We start from the raw sequence: 11,338 nt of genomic DNA, 5'->3' as shown, positions 1-11,338 counted from the left end.
CAGGGAGAGACAAAGCTCCCTGGGTATGAATGAGAACAAGTACCAAAGTAGATTGCAACATTAGGCTGATGACCAGAGACATCTGCGTCCTCATCAGTGTGGACCTCTGCAGTGTAAAGGAAAGATCATTTTTTCCCAACATTACTGTGGGATACTTAAAAGCAAGCTTGTGTGTGTGTGCACGTGTGTGTGTCTAGTTTAATTAAACTTCAGACAGTCAGACTGCAAGGTTTAAATCATCAAAAGGGATGGGTGTAAACTGGATATTTGAAATGGAGATGGGTAAGCTAGGATGAAGTCTTAGCAGATACAGTGTGAATAGAGTTTGCATTTTTAGACAAGTTGAGAGGTTGTTTGATTTGCAATGGGACATGATAAGATGTTTACAACTGGCAAAATAAATAAGGCAAAGTTATTAAGTTTATTTTTCCCAAAAGCACTGGCCATAATGACAACATGAAAATTTTTTATATTATTAGAAAAGTAACTTCCAAAGTGAGAGTGAAACACTGGGATTTACAGATAAAAAGGGATAAATCTATTTAAGGAAGGATGGAAGGCTGTGTGAGGTGTGGTCTTGTGAGATCTTGGAAAGTGACTGTGTGAAACAGACTTTGGGGGGGGGTGGCGGTGGAGAAGCCTCTAGCCACCCTGGAGAAGTTTGCTGTTCCAGTAATCAAGGTTTTGTTAAAAGCTTTTAGAATTCCGTTGTTGAGTGACAGGGAAAAAGAAGCTGTGAAATGCCTCCCTTACAGCAACAGTGGGTGCTTGTGGTAATGTTGCTGGATGTTTTATAGATTAAGAATCTATTTGGACTGTTGCCTGGAAGGGGTGTATAGTCAAAAATCTAGTTAAGTAGAAATCTTGTGAGAACTGTTATAAAACTAAATGTAAATGTATAACTGTAGTCTTGTATTTAAGTTTTGTATTTGGTTGATAAATGGTTTAATTTAATCTTTAAAATCTCTGAAGATGGTAGTGACTCATTACTTCTGACTTCAGTGTACAAACCTTCTCATAATAAATACAAATTGCAAAACCGTTGTGATAGCATGATCAAGTTTCCCTTTGGGATTTGATCAGCCTGGCAAATACCACCTGCCATATCATAATAGCAGCAACTCACAGGCAGCTGCATACTGGTACATCACCCAGGCGACAGATGCCCTCTTCACTGAGGCTAGACAGCACATGACTGATTCACAACTGATTGGGCAATGCAGTTTAAGAGGACACTGGGTCTCATATCTGGGCTGGTCGAATGTGCCCTGCAATACCCCCCTGCAAGTGTCTCAGTCATTGTGGCGGGTCTTCTGCATTCTTCATAACATGGCCCTCCAGACAGGCATGGACCTTGAGGATGGTGAGACTCTGGAAGGGGATAACATATTGGGGAAGCAGAAGGAGCAGGAGGTACGAAAGGGTGATGGAGTTGACGGTGAACACAGAGATGCACCTGTTGCGTTACAGTGTTGCCTTATCCTGCCACCATCCAAGAAGAGGACCTCCCACCTCTCTCTCATGGGTGCCAGGCCTCTGGCTCTCCTGTGACATTCGCTCCCCTGTGGTACAGTGGCAGGCTTTGTCACCAACTCTCTCCCTCAGGACAAGCAGCAGCCTCAGTGATAGCTGGGGTGTTTGAAATCCACCTCCATTCCTGCCCTCACTGTTTCTAATTGGACAAGAAACCCATCTGCATATCAGTTAAGGGCTCACTGCCATGAAAATCCAAACTTCAGCTGGTTTTCAACTGGACGCGTTTTTCTGATGCAAAAATAGACCCAACTCCTGTTCCCTGTCTCCATCGTGAAAATCCAGCCTTGCAGGTCTGGTTCAGCGATACTAACCGAAAAGGTATGAATGATGAATTTGCCCATTGGAAGGGCGAAATTGTCCCAGATTTGCACTAAGTGCGGTAGCAGGCGGGAAAAAGAACATTTCACAATGGTGGCTTTTCACGCTGTATCATCCCAATCCCGCCTCATTAATCATGCAGTCCTGGGAAACACACTGGCTTCCGATTCACCCACAATGCCATCACTTCGCTGCTTCCTCATTCCGGGTGCCAGGTTTAAGGTGCAGCCATGTGCACACCCCTCAGTGCTTCCAGCCTAGGACTGCTGCACAGAAGACATAGCCTCGAAGGGCAAGAAGACTGCAGCCCCCTGATTCAAAGATGCATCCCTGGGACACCTTCTGGATACCATTGTAGCCTGTTGCGATGTCCTCTACCCCCACTCTGGCCACAGGAGGCCCATCAGTGTCACCACTCCAGCTTGCGAGGCGGTGGCAGAGGTGGTCAGTGCCAACACTGCACAGAATAGGTTTGCCATCTAGTGCAGAAAGAGGATGAATGATCTCATCCATGCTGCCAGGGTAAGGCAACCATCTCATCACTCTAAACTCACACACTTATAAGACCATCACACATTCACTGGCATCTTATTCACTGCCAACTCAAGGGACATCAGCACTCACTCTCACACACACCCTCATATCTCCATCTGGCTTCATCTCCTCTGGAGACTGCCTCATCAGCCCTCACCCACTTGAAGTCACTTGCACAGATCAGCATGTTCCCCCCCCTCACACATCCTGGGATACCCTCCTTCCCAATTAATGCTCTAGCTCTGCAGCCTCTTCTCTAGCCTGAGGCCACTTATCCCCATTACCCAAGCAAGCCCTAGCCCTGCAACCATTAAAAAGCAAGTAGAGACCTGCCTGTGAGCCTGGTGCTGATGACTGCAAGTTCTACCCGAAAACAAGGCAGGCAAACAAACCTCAAAGTCCCAAGCGAAGTGCACCTCACCAGTGCACGTCACCTATGTTCAGCTGTGAAATACGTCAGCGTGATCTCGGCTGATCCAGCATGGGGGCATTATTTTGGCAAGCTGGGCTTATAATGATATGCAGATGTATTACAATGAAGTCCCCGACGTCCAACAGTGGGAAACACTGCCCGCCAATGACGGGCAGAGTGGACGATTGCAAACTGGTTTCACAATGTCGTGAAACCAATCTTACCCTTCTTGCCATATTGTCTGTTCATGCTGCCAAACATGCTCGACACCAACGGGCGCAGAAAACTCCGCCCAATTACACCAAAGACTTTGCAGACACTTTTTAATGAAATGGAGGCTTCCGTGGCCCTTCAACAAAATCATTGAGTCAGTTAATTCAGCCATCTAGATCAGAAATGCTCTTGCTTTGATTCACCATCTGATTGCTGTCACGGTAGTGGTAAGGGGTGCTATATATTTCATCCGCGCCCATGAGTTATCAAGGGGACAAATTAAAGAGCATCCTCCATCTTTATCAGTAATTGCTTCTGGCAGTGTGGATATTAGGTGAGGACAAGATCATTGCTCATTGTGATGCACCTTGATGTCTAATTACCTGCCAAAATTTACTAATAAGATTCACACAGAGTGGTTGGGCCTTGACATGGTGATCACTCAAACTCAAATCACAATTTTACATTCATGCAATGACCTTGATTTTTAAATGCTTTCAGAGATGCTTTTTACCTCTCTCGTCAGCTACCTTCCTCCTCCTTCAGGTATCATGCACTTAGATGGCATTGGCGACCATGGACTTCCATTGGATTGGTCCATGATTATGCTTGGCTAAGTACTGCAGTGGTTTGCCGTTGCCTTCTCCCAATCTTTACCGCCTGCCATTAGGTGAAAATACCTTACTCTTGCTTTTAATAGTATATATGAAATAAACATAGTTTTGATGTGAGAGTTAAATGTGGTTTGTATTTGGCTTGAAGGCAAAAAAATTACCTGTTTGCAAAAAGTAACTTTGTTGATCCAGCCCCAAATGCCAGAGATGATATCTTGCCAAAGAGTTAAAGAAGCAGGCATCAGCATGATTCTACTACCAATATTTGGAAATGCAGATGGATCCTCTCTCCTTCTCCTCCTTCTTCACACAGACTGAATGGCCCAAAGTGTCGAGCAGGAGGAAGCAGACATTCTCAGCACTAGTAGATTGCTAAGTAGAACAAATATTAGTGGAGGAGTCGGAAGAGGAGATGGTTATCCACATATCTGTGAAAACTAATGCTGTATTTGGATGCTATCACCAAGGAACAACATGTAGATAAGCAATAGGAGGGGAGCAAGAATAGATCCTTGGGGGACACCAGAGGTAACGTTGCAGGAGCAGGAAGAGAAGCCACAGTCGTACGTTACGAGTGATATTCTGACTGCAGTTAGGTAAATAAGAAGGGAACCAGGTGAGAGCACCCCTATCCAGTTGGGCAACAGTAGAGAGGCATTGGAGGAGGATGGTGTGGCCAACTTTACCTTTGACAAGCAGAAAGAAAACTGAAAATAAATTAAGCATTCCATCAATTAGCCCCTATGAGTACGATTTAGTCATTTCAAATTTTACATTTGGTTGAGTTTTTGGGAAGGACATGCTTTCATCAGTTTATGCAGATCTGGAAGTGCAAAGAGCTGGGTGATGATGATGCACAAAGCAGGATTTTAGTAGCACAATTATACTCATGCTGCAAGAAAAGGCATTTCAAATGTTAGTGCATCCTCGCATCTTACGAAAAACATTTAAAACATTTGTTTTTTAATGTCAGAGTTTATTTTTACAGAAGTCATTTCAGACATATACATTTTGATATGAGCGTTTGTAAATAATCAAAAATAAAATTCCTCAACATAATCAGACAATCCAATTTTTATCCCAAACACTTTTGTAAGGTCGAGATGTTGCGCATGTATTCGTCATTATTAAATAATTAATTCACTGAAGCCAATGGGATTAAAAAGAGAGCGGCAGCATGGATATGAAATTACTAAGTGATTGAAAGCAGAGAATAGTGTTGAGCAGTTATTTTTCAGACTGGAGGCAAGCATACAATGGTGTCCTCCATTGTACTAGGACCACTGTTCCTTTTTAAATATATGTTAATGGTCTGAACCTGAGTAAATAGTGTATAATATCAAAGTTTACAAATCGAAACTTGGAAATGTAGTCAAGAGCAGGATGGAGAGTAATGGGCTTCAGGAGGAAATATAGCAGGGGAGATGAACGGGCCCTTGGCATCCTGACTTCGGGTTTCCGACTTCGGAGGCCGTGCCTCACCCATGGCAGAGCATTTCCTGTGGGGCACAAGGTTCCCACTAGCAGATGTTGTTGGTCTGGGAGGATGTCAGGCAGGAGATTTGGTCAGCCCTGGGGCCTCCCCTCAACACAAGAGCAGAAGCCCTCCACAAGCTAGTGGTGGAGTCTAAGTCTGGACTTTAGGCTGGAGGAGAAGGAGGGATCAGAAGCCTCGTTGGAGAGAGGGAGCAGGATAGCAGGCAGGAGTTGGAGCAGCAGTTCAAGACTGGTGGGTCACTGTGTTGCGGAGTCGAGGCCACGCATAGGGCAGACCGAGGCCTCTGTTAGTGGCCGGAGAGCCGGGAAGTGGCAGCAGAGTATGTGAACAGCTGCCTGAGACTCAGGCAGACCGCCTGTACAGCACCCCTGAGTTCGAGAGGCGAGGAGAGGAAGACCCCATCATGTCTAGGAGACAAGGTAATTGGGTTCACATGGTCATGGGAAGTTAGCATTAGGAGAACCGCCAATTGAACTCTGCTATCCAGCTGATTAGAGGTCAAGGGTTAAGCTCTTGATGGTATCTGTGTGTATCTGGAGAATCAGCTGTGACTATCGACTATTAATAGTTCATTCCTTTAAGTTAAGCTTTCCTATGAGTGTTTATAAAGATTTGATTTCAGTGGAATAAAGGATTCCTGTTTTGTAACATTCGTGCAGTCCATGTGCTTGAATCGCACATTACAGGAAGGATGTTAATGCCTTAAACAAAGAAATTTACTAGCATGGGCGGAATCGTCACAGATTTGCACTAAGTGCGGTAGAGGGCAGGTAAAATGATGTTTTACCCACTGGCAGCAATGGCGGCTTTTCACGCTGTATCATCCCAAACCCACCACATTAATTATACATTCCCGGGAAACACACAGTTTCCATGGTGTGCGGGCTCTCATTTGCCTGCCACGTCATCACCTCGCCATTTCATCACGCTGGGCACCATATTTGAAATCCAGATGCGTGCATACCTCTCAGTGCTTCAGCCCAAAACTACTGCATGGGCACACCCTCCATCAGCGCAGAGACGCACACCTCAGTGGGACCTAGCTTTAGAGTAGCCTCAGGATCACAATCTGGTGAGCACATCGCACTTTCTGATCTACAGCAGGCAGCGGCAGGGACTTCCCAGGTGTCTGGTATTCGGAGGACTACTGGAGACCAGAAATTTGCTGAGTTCGAGACAGATGATGAGTCTCTGGACTCTGTCATGCCATAGTTGCTGGAGCTGCAAAGGCAAGCTCGGTAACATTAGGAAGGGATGTCCGCTGCACTCCTCAGATTGCAAGGCATGATGGAGGAGTCCGTCCGCCTTCAGGCTGAAGTGATAGTGCCAGCATGCCAGTACACCGAGGTCAACACTGGCAGGATATATATTGCAGGGCTCCACCAGACCGGTCCAGGCACTGGAACCTCATTTTCAGCATCCCGATGGTTTGATCCACCAAGTTGCGAGTTGAAGCATGAGTCATACTGTCGCTCTGCTGCAGTCTGAGGCCGTCGCACGGGTGTTATCAGCCACGTCCTCTGCGGGTAGCCCTTGTCCCCAAGGAGCCATCCCTGCAACCTCTGTGGACCCTGGAAGATGTCAGGGATCTGTGACCAACTGAGAATGTAGGAGTCATGGACACTCACTGGGAACTGTGCGCAGACCTGCGGATATGTTTGTGGTGGTCTCACACCAGCTGCACATTCAATGAATGGAATCCCTTGCAATTGACATAGTTAACCACGTGTTACGATGGAGATCTGAGCGCCACGTGAGCACAGTTGCTGGCACCCTGCATCTGTGTGAAACCCGAAGCAATCCAATCACTCTTGCATCCTGGCTTTCCTGGTCCCAGGCGAAATGCACAAAGTTGTGTGCGCTCGTGAAGATGGCATCCGTGACCTCATGGATGCATTTGTGGGTGGAGGCTTGTGATATCCCACAGAGATCACCTGTGGAGCCCTGAAAGGAGCCACTGACTTAGAACTTGAGTGCCACAGTCACTTTCACGGCCACTGGTAGTGGATGCCCCCCATGTCCCCATGGCGCCAAATCCTGCAGCAGGTGGCAGATGTAACGGGCCAGTTCTCTAGACATGTGCAGTCTTCAGCGACCCTGGTTCTCGGTCATCTGCAGGAATGAAAGGCAGTGTCTATATACCCTGGGTGTCGCTCGGCACCAACCAACTCACTGTGGCTCTTTGGCAGCATGTGTGGGAGCCCCAACCACCCTTCTACCAGAGGGTGCTGCTCCTCCTTCTGCGCAGCCGGGTGCCTCAGTTGCTCTGTTCTCCGTTGCCTTCGCTTTCTGAAAGCCAAGAGGCTCACAGCTAGGTGACCAGGCTCCATCCTGTAGGGTGAAAGAGAGAGACAGGTGGGTTGGCATGGGTGAACTAAGAATCTCTCTTAGTTAAATCTTAATGCATCCCTGAGAGTGTGGCCACCACTTGGATGGCCAGAGATTAGTGTGCTGCATGGCTGCCCATAACCCCACCTTCCTCTGTCCCACTTCACCTGATCTATTGGCAGCAGCTTTGCCACTGGACTGCATGCTGTGCTCTCAGCTCAGCTCTCTCCCGCGTTGTAAGACTGCCCTGTTAGCTTGAACCGTGGGGGAGACTGGTCCAAACCGGGATGCTGACATTGCAAGGGGCTGTGAGCGCCTTCATCAGTGACTCCTCCATGGCCAGCTTTAGCAAGCAGATTGTACAATGTGCCCAAACATCCTACTCTTCTGTAGTCCACTAAAATGCTTATTAGTTTGCAGTCTGTGCCTGAGGGGTGAAAAGCTCTGGAGCACTTGGTGGCACTCTGATGCCTCTGCGTTGCTTGATTGGGCAGATAAGCTAGAGGCCTGAGTCCAATCATATCAATGTGGCTGCATCTGAACTGCCTCAGCTGCAGAGGAATGGTCACTTTATATAAGGTGTCTCTAATGCGCGGCTGTTTCCCTCACCCACCACCCAGCACCCTGCATATTCTTGTGCGCAACCTTCAACCACAGGGCAACCTTCCCCCCTACAAAGTCACCACAACCACAGGGCAGCCTTTGCTGCCACCCCCCCCACCCCAAATGTCACCTCAACCGCAAAGCAACCTTTGCCCTCCTCCCTCAACTGCAGGGCAGCCTTTGCACCTCCCCCACCCACAAGTTGCCTCAACTGCAGGGGAGATTTTACGCACCCCCCAACACACCTCAACCTTGAAGTCCAACAGGCTTCCACTGCGAGCGCTCCACAATATTACTGTGCAGTCATCTCCAAGTTCCCCTCAAAATGCAGCCCACCAACTGCACGCCTTTTATATGCTGTTGTGAAACACATCGGTGTGCAATCGCGCTGACATGGACGGACGATCCCGTGGGCTGGAGGAGTCCAACAGGCTAGTCTTATAATGATGTGCTGATGTAGTACAAGAGGTTCCCAATGTCCGACGGCAGGAAATGTGGCCCGCCATCGACGGGCTGAGCAGATGATGCAAACTGGTTTCACAACGTTGTGAAACCGATTTCTGGCCTTCTCGCCACATTGTCCATTCACACCATCGAACACGCCCGATACTAGACGGCACAGATGATTCCTCCCATAGTTTTAATTACATGGAGAGACTGGAGAATCTGGGGTTGTCCTTCTCAGAGCCAAGAAGATTAGGAGATTTGATTGAGGTGGTCAAAATCATGATACCGATGATGTAAATGAAGATAAACTGTTTCCAGTGGTAGAGAGTGAGTAAAATCCAACTCACGGTGCTTGCCATAAGATACCCCACTCCACCAAATTCTAGGCCAATGTGTATTCTGGTTAAGTAGATTAAGGTCATGGGCTGCCTCCAATTCAGTATCAAATTCAAATTTTGGCATATGCTCAACCATACGTTTTCAGTGTACAGCTCGGTGTAAATGTGGAATGGTTAATAGATGCTTAGATTAGAATTACATGTCTCTTTATGGGACAGAATTTAACAGGATGTGGGTTTCCCGACCCGCCACCTGAACAGTCACTGGGAATTATCACGGCTGCTACTCAGCCATTTAAATTCGTTGGAGGGAAGACTCCACTCCTCAAGCAGGAGGAAGCCCTGCCTCAGAGGACTGCCAGGCAATTTGATTGGCCAGCAGCTTTGTAGTCCCAGCTGTGCCACCAGAAGTGCTGGCCACTTCTGGAACTACGGGCAGTCTCACCAGGCTGAGTGCCAGAGCCAGCGGTAAGTCTTGGGTCTCGCGATGGGGAGGGGAGGGAAGGGGAGGCCTGGGTGGGGAGGAAGTGAAGTGAGGGGCCTGATGGCAAGGGCAGGTGGGGAGGAACCACCTGGGGGAGATGGGGGTGGTATCCGTCCTGGAAAGGGGGCTAGTGATGGAGCTGCCCACCCCCTTGCCCTACTTGATGACCAGCCAGGCATCTCCCCATTCTTAACCCTGGCCCCAAAATTGAGGCTGGATGTGAAATGACCATTAATTGGGCCTCAGCTGGTCAATCCATAAAATAGGTCAGGGGGCAGGCGGCAGAATGGCAAGAACTTCACCTGGAGAATATTACTGGCTCCCCCACTCCTGCAAGCCCTCTACAGGGGGCCGTAAATATCTGCCCTTGGGAATTAAACTAATTTGCACAGTGCTTATTTTTAAGTTTGTGTGTGGCTTTTATTAGTGTTACCAGCAAGCATATAATCACATTATGAATTTAAACGTGAACTAAAAAAAAATGTTGCTGCTAAATTTGATGTATATAAATCAAATGGCCAAAAAATCTGAATGAAGTTGTATTTTATTAATTTTGATCTTGAATGTATTCTGAGAATGATATCCCTTTCCCACACATCGCCACTATTGCTCTCTTTCTTTCAACTTCTAATATTCTCCTGCCCCAAAAGATCTGACTCTTTGGGCAGGATTTTGCATTCTAGCTTGGGAACCTGACATCTACATCAAATAGCAGTTCTGATGTGTACTGTGACAGGAGCAGTTACTCAGCAGTGATTTTCCCTTGTTTGTCCAATTTGTCTACAAAGAGCCCTCCAGCACTGAAAGAACTGCAGCTTCCCATCGCAGGTAGGGGATAGAGAGTGTGCCTCCGCCTTGAGGTGCCCTCCCAGCAACTTTAACAAATCTGAAATAAGAAATAACCACAGCTGCCGGGCCACAATTGTGGAGGTCAGAACCCATGTATAGGGCAGCCTATATGGCTGCGGCTGTGGCCAGGTCAGTGTGTTGGGGGTTCTCAAAGGCACCTTGGAGACTGGCCCCTCAGTCAGCCACTGGGAGGCCACCTCCAGGCAGCGGGCCTGTTCCTGATGCCTTGGGGGCCCACAGGCCGAATGAAACTTTCCGGTCAGCCGCTGATAATTGGCCTTAATTGGCCTTTAACTTACCCCGCCAGGTGATCCTCTGCCCCTGATCCCGCCTCTGGGAAAATGGCTCGGGGGTGGAATGGCGCTGGGAAGTTGGCGAGCTAATTGGCAGAATTGAATTATGCACCCAGCCGCCTCTGTTCTGGCCCCACTCAGCTCACGAAAATCCTACCCTTTGCTACAGATTCATGAATGCCAATTCCCCCCTCATCCCTTCCACAAATAGTCATCTTTTCATGGCTAAAGTTTAGAGTCAAGTATTCTGTTCAGGAAGGGGTTCTACTCTCGCTAACATATGGTAATGGCGTACTCCAGAGATTGCTAGCTTTGAGGCCCTACTTTTTAACTTCCTCCCTAGCACCTCAAACTCTGCTTGTAAGACCCCAATCCTCTTTCTCACTATGATATTGGTGTCAACATGGACCATGATCATGTCTTGAGTATATTAACAGCAAGTCTTTATTAGCAGCTCAACTATATATATATATATATTTACAGTAGAGGGTACAGGTATGGAGCTGACTCTAGTCTAGGTCTCTACCCAACTCTGTCCATCTCTAGACTGTTCCCAGCTCTGGGTCATGTGCCTTCTTAAATCAGCGTGTGGACAGTACTGTACTTAATCCCACATTAACCCTTTATGTACCAGACCCTACAACTACATTTACCCTGGCACTGGGGAGCAGAGCAAGGCACAGGAGAGGCGAGTGCACAAGGTGCAAAACACCAGGGCCCACGCCCTTGGGGGGGGCCAGGACTAAAACTCATTTCAAAGATGTAAAATTATTTTTGGTGTCGCTTCATGCTCAAGCTCCATTAGCAAAGTCCCTCCCCCGACAGAGCTGTTGTACGCATGCATGGACGCAAGCGGACCAGCTCCAGTGAA

Source organism: Cetorhinus maximus, chromosome 20, assembly GCF_964194155.1.
Source record: "Cetorhinus maximus chromosome 20, sCetMax3.hap1.1, whole genome shotgun sequence".
NCBI lineage: Eukaryota > Metazoa > Chordata > Chondrichthyes > Lamniformes > Cetorhinidae > Cetorhinus > Cetorhinus maximus.
This window is presented reverse-complemented; position numbering follows the sequence as displayed.